This window comes from Petaurus breviceps, unplaced genomic scaffold (genome assembly GCF_028583685.1).
Source record: "Petaurus breviceps papuanus isolate PSGF00001 unplaced genomic scaffold, PetGlider_PUasm1.0 90701, whole genome shotgun sequence".
NCBI lineage: Eukaryota > Metazoa > Chordata > Mammalia > Diprotodontia > Petauridae > Petaurus > Petaurus breviceps.
Window position 1 is genome coordinate 8419522 of NW_027187316.1, and position 12832 is coordinate 8432353.

A 12832-nucleotide genomic window follows, 5' to 3' on the forward strand; every position below is an offset into this window, starting at 1 on the left:
TGCAATCTTGGCGCTCAGCAGCTGGAAGGGAAGTCAAGCTGAGGATTAATAATATAGGGCCCAGGATAGAGCTGTGGGTAGGGTGAGGGGACCAGCAAGGATGAAGGGTGCTGTAACCATTGACCAATAACAGGAGCTTTGCTATCTGGGTTATTGTGTACTGAAGGGATCCTGGTGATCCAGGAAAAACCTTCCCCCACTCAGCTACTTCCTTCCCTCCCTTCCTCCAAGGTCCTCTATCAATGTGGTACAATGGAAAGAGCTCTAGTTTTAGATTCAGAGGACATGGGTTCTCATCCTGCCCTGACACTGACTACATGAGTGACCTTGGGCAAATCCCTTAACCTCCCTGGGCCTCTGTTTAGGGGTTCGACTAGATGGCCTCCAAGGTCCCTTCCAGCTCTGGTTCTGAGGCTATGATCACAACATGAGTAAAAAATCCCAGAAAAAAGATACTTCTCCAGCTTGTTCTCTTTGCCCACCAGCACCCCACCTTTCTCTTCAGACAGTAGAGATAATCAAGGTTCCCAGTGTACAGGACTTCCATAGGGAAATAACTCTTGTCATAGGGTCTCAAGACTTTACATTCTGTCTCTGATAGTGAGTATGGGTTGCTCTCTTACCTAGTCTCTATTGTGGCCAATGGTATGTGTGTCAGATAACTTGTTATGGTTACAAATGTAGTCTGTAGCCAGGGACAGAAATGGACCTGCCTGACCTGAGCCTGAAAAGGAACAGAACCTATGATCCTGAACTCATTAGTACCACACTCTAACCAGTAGAATGATTGGTGTGCTAACCCTCAGGTTATTCAGAGTTCCTTGCTAGCCTGGAGGCAGAAAAGCACCTAATCATTTTCCTGATCTCTCTGTCCTTGAAGGACACTACTAAAATGTTTTCTAAATGGATTGAAACCCAGAACAACCCAGAACACAAGGGAGTTCCCAACCCGAGTTGAATCACAGGATTCTGAGCTAGAAAGGACGCTAGAGATCATCTAATCCAAATCTCTGAATTCAAAAATGGAGAAATGTATATGCCAAGAGATTAAAGGACTTATCTAAGGTTATACTGAGGCAGCCAGGTGGCACAGTGGAGAGAGTTCTGGGTCTGAAGTCAGGAAGATTAATCTTTCTGAGTTCAAATCCAGTCTCATACTATATGGGTGACCCTAAGCAAGTCACTTGACCCTGTTTACCTCAGTTTCTTCATCTGTAAAATGAGTGGAGAAGGAAAAGGCAAACCATTCCAGTATCTTTGCCAAGAAAACCCCAAGTGGGGTCATGAAAAGTTATACATGACAGAACAAGATCAAATAGTAAAATGGGGCAGTTAGGTGGCACAGTGAGTAAGAGTGCCGCCCCAGAGTCAGGAGGACCCGATATCAGTTCGGCCTCAGATACTTAGCACCTACACAAAAAAATAACTGGCCATGTAACCTTGGGCAAGTTACTTAACCCCAATTGCTTTAAAAAAAAAAAAAGATTATATAGTAATTAATAGGATTCAAATCAAAGACCTCTGATTCAAAAGCCAATCTACTTTCCTCCTTGAGTCTGGCTGAAGTAGAACCCAGCAAAACCATAAAAAAAAAAAATCTTATAAAAGACTTAATAGCATTCTTCAAGTACTTAAAAGTCTGTGGTATAGGAGAGAGATTCAATTTATTCTGCTTAGCCCCAGAACTAGAGGATTTCCCAAAACTAGGGAATTATAGGAAGATAGAATTCATCTCAACATAAGGAGAAACCTTTTAAAGAATAGTGTTGTCCAAATATAAAATGGGTTACCTTGGGAGTTAGTAAGTTAGTAAGTCAAGACTGGATGCTATGGAGATTTTTTTGCTCAGGAAGGGGTTGAACCAGACCATAGGGTAAAATCAGGAACATCTGAATGAAAGTTGCAAGGAGGCAAATTTATTTCTCACATTGGGGAAAATTTTCTAATTGGAGTTATCCAAAGGGATAATGGGCTTCCTTGAGAAATTCTCCCCATTTATTGGGTATATTATAGTGGGGATTATTTTTTTTTTTGCCTTTTGGAAGGCAATTGGGGTTAAGTAACTTGCCCAAGGTTACACGGCTAGTTTTTTTGTGTGGGTGTTAAGTTTATGAGGCTGGAACTGAACTTGGGTCCTCCTGACTCCAAGGCCAGTGCTTTACTCACTGTACCACCTAGCCGCCCTATGGGGATTCTTTTCAGATGTAGGTTGAATTAGATGGCCACTAAGGTCCCTTTCACTTATCAAACTGTATGATTAAAAGCTAAAAGGGGACTCAGAGATCATTTAGCATAACCTCCCCATTTTACAGAATTTACTGAGGCTAAGAGAGGGAAAATCACTTGTACAAGATTATGCAGCTAGCAACCAACCCAGGTCCCCTGACTCCAGACCCAGAAAGCTTTCCATGATACCCTGAAGTCCCTTCTAACTCAGAGTCTATGATTTCATTCATCAAAACCCCTCATTTTATAGATAAGACAAATGAGGCCCAGAGAGGTGAGGTGACTTTTCTGTAATCACATCCTAAGTCATTTATAAGCTTATATACATGGCAGAGTAAATCCTAAAACCCAGGTTTTTTCACTCAGGTTCCAGCATTTGTTTTTGGTTTTTATCCCATTCTCCACACAGATTCTATACAATATTTCAGTCAAGGCTGACCAGTTCTACTAAATTGAGCTAGGCTTTGGTGGGATATTTAAGGAATATTTAAGAAAGAAAATGAGAGCTAAGAGGACAGCAAAAAGCAGAATGAGCCACAGTGCTGCAAGTCAAAAGAAGGCATACCAGAACCAGCAGGATTCTAGAGAGATGAGGATTTCCCTGACCCCTCCCTGTATGACCATGAGACTCCAGGGGCTGTTCCCCACCCCAATGACGTATATACCCCTTTCCCTCCACCCCAAGCTGCCCTCACCCCTGACATGTAGGTGATGTAAATGCTTGCTTCATTATGTATTCTGTTGTCAGTTTGCTGTTTTCCTTCTGTCATCTGTGGGTCCGTTATGGGTCCATCAGTCTCTAGGTATCCCTTGGAGTTGTCTTCTATTGCCCATTCCCTCTCTAAAGCACTCAGTCCAAGACCACACATAGATACCACATCAAGGCTTTTGAAGAGGAGGAAGCTGACCCAGGCCCAGAGTTTCAAGGAGATACTGTTTTCAGGCACCCCTTACTACTGGTCACAAAATCCAATACAAGTAATGAAAAGGAGAGTTCCTGGAGGAAAGGAAGAGGGACAAGAAAAGGAAGCAAAGAGACCAGGAGTTTACTCCATATTCAAAACCGAACCACTTCTCTTTTTTCCCCCATGACCCATTATCTAACAAAGTCATTAGGAGGTTCTGGGGAAGAGGAATCTCTCCCAGTCTTTACTGGGATATGTCTCTCTGCCATGTCTGTCCTCCCTTTCAAAGGGGAAAGAACAGCAATTACCTGAACAAATCTCTGAAAACTCTGCTCTAGACCCTCATCTGCTAGGATTGTGTCCCAATGGGTCTAGGAGGATGTTCTGTCTATCCTGTCTGTTATTGTCGTCATTACCATCACCACCACAAGCAGCAGCAGCAATAAGACCAAGTTATACAATCTGGAGTTGGAAGGAACCTTTGACATCAATTAATTCATTTATTTCATTTTATAGATGAAGAAACTGAGGTTCAGGTGCCGAGTGACTTACCCAAAGTGACACAAGTAAGTAGAAAACTCATCATCTTCGCTTACAATTTATGTAAATATTTTTATGGTTTTCCAAAGCACTTTTCATACATTTTTTCACTCAGTGCTCCAGACAACTCCATAAGGTAGGTGCTATCATTATCCCTATCTTACAGACAAGGAAATTGAGGTTTGCAGGGGTTAAGTGAATGGTCTGGAGTTGCTCAGCCAGTGTCTGAGGCTGGCTTCAAACCCAGGTTTTACCTGATTCCAAGGCCAGTACTCTATCCATTCTTCACTATGTCACATCCCAAGACCTTTAAAAGGTTTATAAAACCAACTCTGGAGATGGGTGGAACTGCACAGAACAAGCTAGTTACAAAGAGCCTGAGCCCAGGAGACAGAGACTTTGGTGAGACTCCCAGGTTAACGCAAACACATGGACAGAGTCACAAAACAGACAATTAATGAACTCCAAATTTATACTATTAATAAACAGGAAATAAATAGATAGCATTAAATATTTACATTATATATGGGCTAAAGGTTAAGTATATTCAGAGTGGGATGGAGGTAGGGGTGGAACAAACTGGAAAAGGAAGGTTACATGTTGAAACAACATGGAATTGGAGTCCTTAGAAGTTTCTGTTTTAACCAAGGGCTTTCAGAGAGACAGAGGCAGGGCAAAAAGGGAAACCCCCTGGAAGGAGAGAGTAGCTTCTTCAAGAGACTATGACAGTTCCACCCACCCACCCCTTTGTTTACCCTAAGAGGCTGCAATAATACGTAATCAAATTATGACTCGTTATTCTAACAGGAAAATAGCTACATTCATTGGGAAAGGCAGGGAGCCTGGAAAAGGGGAAACAAGTTGTTTTCCAACCCATTGTTTGTTTGTCTTACTCTCCAGATCCCTCTGTCCCCAAGCCCTTTCCCTCCCTTTCTGCCTTCCCCTCTTTTGGCCTCTTTCTGCCTCTCCTCTCTGGCGCTAGCTCCCTTCTCCATCACAGGCTCTGCACACTAGCCAACCATTCTGCTTTTAAGGCTCCTGTCTCTTTGAGGACCAGAGCTTCCTTACTTTGACTGGAGTGGCCAGGTACAGGTGGAAAGAGAGAAAGGGGCCTCCTCTGCCCATTGCTATATGGTCCCACGGCAACAAAGTTTTCTCAACCCTCCTTTTTCTCCCCAGTCAGCAAACAGAGTTTTAAAAAGCACAAGTTTTAAGAATCAATTAAGAATTAAGAGGTACCTCTAAAACCGAGCTAGCGCTCACCTCTATCCCCGTGACTCAATGTGCACGACCCTGGTCAAGGCCCTGAACTGCTCTGGACCTTAGTGTCCTGAACCTTGAATGTTGAAATATTCACCCTTGTCCCTCCCTACCTCCCAAGGATGGCTTGGGGAAGAAATGAGATCATTTTGGTGAATGTTCTTTGAGTTCTTTGGAGGAGGGATAGGAAAGAAATATAACAAAACCTCCAAGTCCATGCTTCACATTTCCCCTACAAGCCACTTCTGAGGTGGAATGCTATTCACCGCATCCTGAGCTCACAGAGCAATTCCAGAGATCAGTGTGAGAACGATAGTCTCCAAGTGAAAACAATCCCCAAATCACAGAATGACAGACTCTCAGGTAAGGGATTTAGGCCATCTAATCCAACCATCGTGATATGATGGAAGTAAAGGAAGCTGGATTAAGACCCTGAAAATCAGAGTTTTGAATCCCAGTTTTGCCACTTACTAGTTGTGTGGCCTTGGGAGAATCTGGGCCTCAGTTTTCTCATCTACAAAACGAGGTGGTTGGACCAGATAGTCTCTGAGATGCCCTTCCAGCTCTACATCTATGATTAATGACCATAAGAATCCTCTCTGCTACATTTCAGTTAGTTGTTAGTCAAATTCCTCTTGAAGTTCTCCAATAACGGGGAACACAGCACTTCTCAAGCCAGCTCATTCCACTATGAGGAGTGATGACTGAGAGAGGACATCTTATCCATTCCCTTGACTCCTTAGAAACATACCTAAGCACCCCAGAGAGAAATAAGTTCCTCCAAGTGAACAAGATGAAGTGGAACCCACCCTATTTTCAAGGCTGAAGCTAGCCTAAAAAGAAAAAATAGAGAATTTCTGCTTTTTTACTGTTCCCACCACTTTCCAATGACCCATAGTGGAATCAACCCAGAGAACTTTACTACATTTCCTCTACATTGGTTCTCACATTCAGTGGCCAGGGGCGGCCCCTGGTGATAAATGTATCTGAGAGTTTCCTCAAGGGTTAGAAGGAAACTGTGATTAAAGAAGGGAATGTGGCATTTTTCCAGACATGAAGTTATGAGAGAGTATACACACACACACACGCACGCACGCACGCACACACGCACGCACGCACAATCATGTGGGCATGCCCAACCCACACACAGGCAAATGCTGGGTTGCATTCTTTTGTTATTAATATCCTTGGTAATAAATCACCCTAGGACTTCCAGAATCATAACTTTACGCAGATCTTATAGAGAAAGGGAAAGAAAATATGAATTAAAGTGCCCCTGCCCCTGCTAGGGCTCTTGAATTCAGTGAGATGAAAACCCAATTCTCTTAAAAGATGGTAGGAAAGGAACCAGTGGGCCCAGGAGAAGAATCCAGCTAACCTCCCTCAATAATGAGATAATGGTGGGGTCCCAGTGGATCCCAGCCTATATTTCTCTCTGATTCCCACTATACCCCCCCATTAACTCAGTCACAGAAGGAAACATGTAACTCTTTCCAACCACAGGAGTCAGAAAAATAATAAAGCTGGAAGGAAGCTTTGGCATAATCTAGCCCAATCAATCATTCCATTTTACAGCTGAGAAAATGGAGGCCCAAAGAGGTAAAACGAGTTACCCTACATAATCCCAGGGGTGAGTCACAGTCAGGACTGTGGTCCAGTGTTCCAAATTCTCACATCAGTCTTCTTTCTTCTCCCCTGCACTCACAGGGGCAAACAGGAAAGCAACCCTATGCAAAAATTCAATAAGAAACCTTTACTGGAGTCACTTAAGAGTTCCTGAGATTTCCTCTTGCTGATTTAGATACATATATGAGAGTTCTGCTTCATGTGAAATTTTCCTGGTGTTCTTGGCCCACCACAGAAATACCGGGTCCTTAGAGGAGATCTGGGAAGTTTCCCTCCTGACTCAGACTACAAGTAGGTGAAGTCTTTGAGCTGAATGTCTAGCTCTTAAGCTAGACACAGCTCCTCCTCACAAGGCAGTCCCACCAGGTTACCCCTTGCCTGTGTTGGTCACACCCAGAACACAGAGGATATCCAGAAGGAAAAGGTTCCTTCAGTCTCCAAAGAGAGACACACCCCTCTCTAGGCTTTGGAATTTTCATTTCATACAATCATAGAATGTGGCTGCTGAAAGAAACTAATTCAGGCCTCTCCTTTACAGTCATCTCGTTTCCATCTGGAAAGACCCACAGAGAAGTCAAACCCAAGAACCTTACTCCATTTCCTTTCCATTCATCCCATATTGACTCCCTATCACATACCTCAGAATAGCTGTTTCAAAGTTTCTCCTCTGTCCTCAAGCCCCCAGTGCCCTCCCATTTTTTTAAGTAAACATCCTTGCCACCCTCTTCACTGAGAAGATTGAGACCATCTTTTGAGAGTCCCTTATCTTCCCTCCTCCAAACTTCAAAAATCCTTCTATAGCTTCACTCATTCTCTCCTCCCCTCTAGTCTCCAAGGATGAGGTAGGCCTTTTTCTTGCCAAAACTTTTTTCTAACCTAACACTCCTTATGCCCTCTATTCTGCCTCTTCTTATCTCCTCTGGAATCCTGCTGCATTGACTATTCTTTCCCCCCTCCCTCTCTCTGTCTCTGTCTCTGTCTCTCTCTCCCTCTCTATTTTTTCTTTCCCACTCTCCATTCTCTCTTTCTCTGTTTCTGTCTCTCTCTGTCTCTGTCTCTGTTTCTGTCTCTATCTCTATCTCTCTCCCCCTCCCTCCCTCCCTTCCTCTTCTTCCCTCTCTTTTCTTCCCCACCTACAAATATACTTAGGTCTCCCCTATCCTTGAAAAAAAAAGAATAGGGGAGACCAGGTAGTACAGTGAGTAAGAGCGCTGGCCCTGGCATCAGGAGACCTGGGATCAGTTCCGGCCTCAGATACTTGGCACCCACACAAAATAACTGGCCACATAATCTTGAGCAAGTAATTTAACCCCAACTGCTTTTAAGAAAAAAAAGAAAAAGCAACAATAATCATTTTCTTTTATCTGTCATTCCCTCAAGCCAACTTCCTATATGTGCCCCGCCCTTCATCACCAAACTCCACAAAGAGTAGTCAAAACTCATTCCCTCCACTCTTCAATTCCATGCAATATGGATTCTATACATACCACTACACTATAGTTGTTCTCCCAAAGATTAACAATTCAATTCAAGAGGCACCTACTATGCAGATTATATATGCCATGTGCTGGGAAAGAAAGAAATTCTAGATAAGATACAATTCCTGCCTTCATGAATATAGAACCATCTAGTAAATAATAATGGCACATTTGTATCTCACTCTATGGTTGACAAATTGCTTTAAATATTATTTCATTTGATAATCACCTCTTGATCTTATAATTATAGGGCTGTAAATCCTTGAACATCAAGATCTCAGTAAAAAGATGAGCTTAATCACCAAGTCCAATGGTCTTATATTAGGCTTTATATTCCTTGATCTTAATAATATAGTGGTATAGTAATAGCAAAATGCACATGCAGTCAGGAAGACAGATTCAAATCCCGCCTCAGATATTTCTGATATGTGTGACCCTGAACAAGTCACTTCACTTCTGCCTGCCTCAGTTTATTCATCTGTAAAATGGGTGGCCAGGTGGCTCAGCGAGTAAGAGCACCGGCTCCAGTGTCAGGATGACCTGGGGATCAAATCCAGGCTCAGATACTTAGCACCACACCCAGAAATAACTGGCCGTGTAACCTTGAGCAAGTTACTTAACCCCGATTGCTTAAAAAAAAGAAAAAAAAAATAATAGCATCTACCTCCCAGGGTTGCTATAAGGATAAAATGGGATAATATTTGTAAAGCCCTTTGCAAACTTTAAACCACTATATAAATGCTAGTTATTATTATTATCATTATTATTATTATCTAAAATATGAGTTGCACTAAATTACCTTTAAAGTACCTTTGAATTCTAAATCTTTGATCCCATGATACTATAGCCCACTCACTCCATTTGATACTCTTTCCTCTCTTGGCTTCTGTACTGCTTTTTCCTTATCTTCCTCCTACCTGTCTGACTTTTCCTTTCTAGCCTCAACTGACTTATCTTCCTTCCTCCAGCTCCCTGATTGTGGGTATCTAAAAAGGTTCTCTTTAGAGGAACATTTCTCCTCCTCTATACTGTCTCCTTTGGTGATCTTACCTTCTTATCCATTGCTTTCCCGAGCTCCAATTCCACATTTCCAACTGCCTCAGGAACATTTTCACTCCAATATATCATCAGCAGCTCAAAATTAACATATTCAAAGCTGAATTCATACTCCCCCAAAACCTGCCCTTGTCTCAACTTTCCTATTTCTCTTGATGAAACCACCATCTTCCACACCTCTCAGGTTCAAAACCCTGGAGCCATCTTTGACTTTTCCCTTTCCCTCATCCCCAACATTCAATAAACTGCTTCTATAATCCTTAGCTATTACAACATTCCATTTCTTTACTTTCAGACTATCACGACTCTAGTTGAGACCCTTACCTTTCAGCTGAAAACAATAATAAATAGCTAATGCAATCTAGGCTATATTAAATGAGCATAGTGTCCAAAATGAGGGAAATAAGTCACCTTCTCCCCAAGTTGAAAACATCTGGAATATTGTGTTGTTCAGTTCTAGACACTGTGTGTTTTACACAGTTCCTGGCACATGACAAGTGCTTAATAAAATACTACCTGATTGACTGACATTGACAAGTTAACAATTGTCTAAAGGAGAGAAAACAGTGGTGAAGGTCCTCAAGACCATATCATATGACTGATCCAGTGTCCAAAGGGTAATTTAACTTTGATCCAGCAATACCACTACTAGGTCTGTATCCCAAAGAAATCATAAAAAAGGTAAAAGGACCTACATGCACAAAAACATTTATAACAGCTCTTTTCATGGTGGCAAAAAATTAGAAATTGAGGGGATACCCATCAATTGGGGAATGGCTGGACAAGGTATGGTACATGAACATAATGGAATAATATTGCACAATAAGAAATTATGAACAGACAGATTTCAGAAAAACCTGGAAAGACTTACATGAACTAAGACAAAGTGAAATGAGCAGAAGCAGAACACTGTACACAGTAACAGCAACATTGTGTAATGATCAACTGTGAATGACTTAGCTCCTCTCAGCAATACAGTGATACAAGACAATTCCAAAGGACTTATGATAAAAAATGTTATCCACATCCAAAGAAAGAACCTATGGACTCTGAATGCAGATAGAAGCATACTCTCTTCACTTTCTTTTTTCATTTGTTTTTCCTTTTGGTTGGTTTCTTCTTTCACAACATGTCTAATATGGAAATATGTTTTACAAGATTGCACATATATAATCTATATCAAATTGTTTACTATTTTAGGATGAAGGGAGGAAAACAGGGAGGGAGAAAAATTTGGAAACCAAAACTGTCTTTATGTATAATTGGAAAAAATAAAATACTATTTTTAAAAGACCGTATCATGGGACAGCTAGGTGGCACAATGACTAGAGCACCAGCCCTGGAATCAGGAGGACGTGAATTCAAATCTGATTTCAGACACTTAACACTTACTAGTTGTGTGACCTTGGGCAAGTCACTTATCCCCGATTGCTCTGTCTTCCCCCCTGCAAAAAAAGGAGGGGGGAGGAGAGACCATATCATATAAAGCTCTATTGAAAGAACTAGGGATGTATAGTTTAGAGGAAAAAAAAGACTGAAGGAAGAGGTGAGGATGAGAGCTTTCTTCAAATATTTGAGGGTTTTTCATATAGAAGAGGGATTAGACTTTTTCTGCTCAGTCCCAGAGGGAGGAACTAGGTATTAGTGAAGCTACAGAGGTGCAGATTTAAGCTTAATGTAAGGAAAAACTTTCTAACAACTAGATGGCGTATTACTGGTGGAATTAGGAAGACCTGAGTTCAAATTGGACCTCAGGTGCTTGCTTACTGTGTGATCCTGAGCAAATCACTTAACCTTCATTCATCTCTATTTCCTCAATTGCAAAAGGAAGATAATAGAACCAACTTCCCAGGGTTATTGAAAAGATAAAAATAAAAATTTAATATTTATAAAATTACTTGCAAACTTTAAAGTACTATATAAATTATAATTCTATATTAATATAAAATAGTGATAATGATGTTAATAATATTACTAATATATTTATATTTATGAAATTATTTGCAAATCTTAAACCGTTATATAAATTATCATTATTATTAACAATTAGATCAATTCTAAAGTAAAGTCTAATAAGGACCAAAATATTTATAGCAGCTTTTTTGTAGTAGAAAATAACAGGTAACAGGGCGGCTAGGTGGCACAGTAAGAGCGCCAGGCCCAGAGTCGGGAGGACACGGGATCAGTTCTGGCCTCAGATACTTAACACCCACACAAAAAAACTGGCCATGTAACCTTGAGCAAGTTACTTAACCCAATTGCTTTTTAAAAAAATAAAAAAAAAAGAAAAGAACAGGTAACAAAGCATATTCTCACAGACTGGAGAATAGATAAACAAAGTGTAACATAACCATGTAATGAAATATTATGGGGCTATAAGAAATGGTAACTATAAAGAATACAAGGAGGCATGGAGACATATGAGCTGATACAAAGTGAAGTTATTAGAACCGGCAAAAGAATATATGTAAATGGCTACAGCATTGTAATTGGAAAGACCAACAACAAAATCTAAATTGAATGCTGTGTGATTATAATGACCAAGTTTGTCCCCCAAAAAGGGATAAGAGAATACATACCTCTTCCTTTTTAGAGGTAAGGAACTATGGATAAGAGGCATCACATGTAGTGTCAGACTTGACTGATATGTTGGTTAGTGTTTTTTAATTGGTTAGTTTCAATCAACATGTATTTATTAAGCACCAACTACATGCCAAGAATATATAAGGGATGATGGTTTTCCAAAATGGGCAGGGGGAAGGAGCATACTAGGAAATTATGTGATGTAAAAACAACTTATTTATTAGAGTTATACAAAATGTAATAAGTTGCTGCAGGAAGTGGCGGGTTCCCCTTCACAGATCAATAAAGGAAAGCTGAATAATGATTTGTTTGTGGTGCTATAGAGGGGATAATATAGACCAGAAAGGTCAAATATGCCTAAGCAGATTAAATTGTAATTTGAATTACATTTATAATTAAATGTAATTGGGAAATATTTAACAAAATAAATAAAAATATGGTAGAACATAAAGACTTAATATGTGGCTGCAGTAATTTCCATGTGTTGTTTAGTGGCTCTTGTTTCTATCTGAGCTGGACACAACTAATTTAGACACCTTCTGATGACCTTTCCAACCAGCTATCCTTTCATCTCCTTGCCTCCTGTTTCTTTCCTCTCCAATCTATTCTCCACACAGTTAACAAATTAAACTTCCTAATGCATAGATCTGACCATTGACTTCCCCCAGCTCTAGTGGCTCCTTCTGGATCACAGATTTAGAGCTGGAAGGGACCGTAGAGGCCATCGTACAACTTTCTCATTTTGTAGATGAGCAACTCGGGTCCAGAGAGGCTAAAAACTGACTTGTCTAAGGTCAAATAGGAAGTGAGTAGTAAAGCTGGGATTTGAATTCAGGTCCTCTGCCTTGAAACCAAAAAGTCTCTTTCACTATACCATACTGTCTTCTCTATTGCTTGCTTATAGGATAGAATACAAATTATTAGTCTGATATTTAAGGTTCTTTTTAATAAAACTCCATCCTTTCTAGTATTAGTTCACACTATTTTCTTTCATATGCTCAATGTTCCAATCAATCTATAGCTGCCTGTAGGTATTTGAAAAACTCTCATATGAAAGAATAAGTAGACTTTTGTTTGTTTCTAAAAGGCAGAACTAGAACCAATGGGTAGAAATTAAAAAGAGGCAAATTTGGGATTGATAACAGAAAAAACAAACAA

General features: G+C 40.6%; 1 long non-coding RNA gene across 2 annotated transcripts in view; it reads right to left on the reverse strand.

The window, feature by feature from the left end:
- The window catches only part of LOC138144549 (uncharacterized), a 41774-nt gene that overhangs the window by 19230 nt on the left and 9712 nt on the right, over positions 1 to 12832 (reverse strand). The window contains exon 2 of one of the 2 annotated variants that reach the window (XR_011163979.1): positions 6545 to 6658. The exons of the other annotated variant lie outside the window; for it this stretch is intronic. This is a non-coding gene — a long non-coding RNA (uncharacterized lncRNA). The remainder of the gene's footprint in view (positions 1 to 6544; positions 6659 to 12832) is intronic. 2 annotated transcript variants of the gene reach the window in all.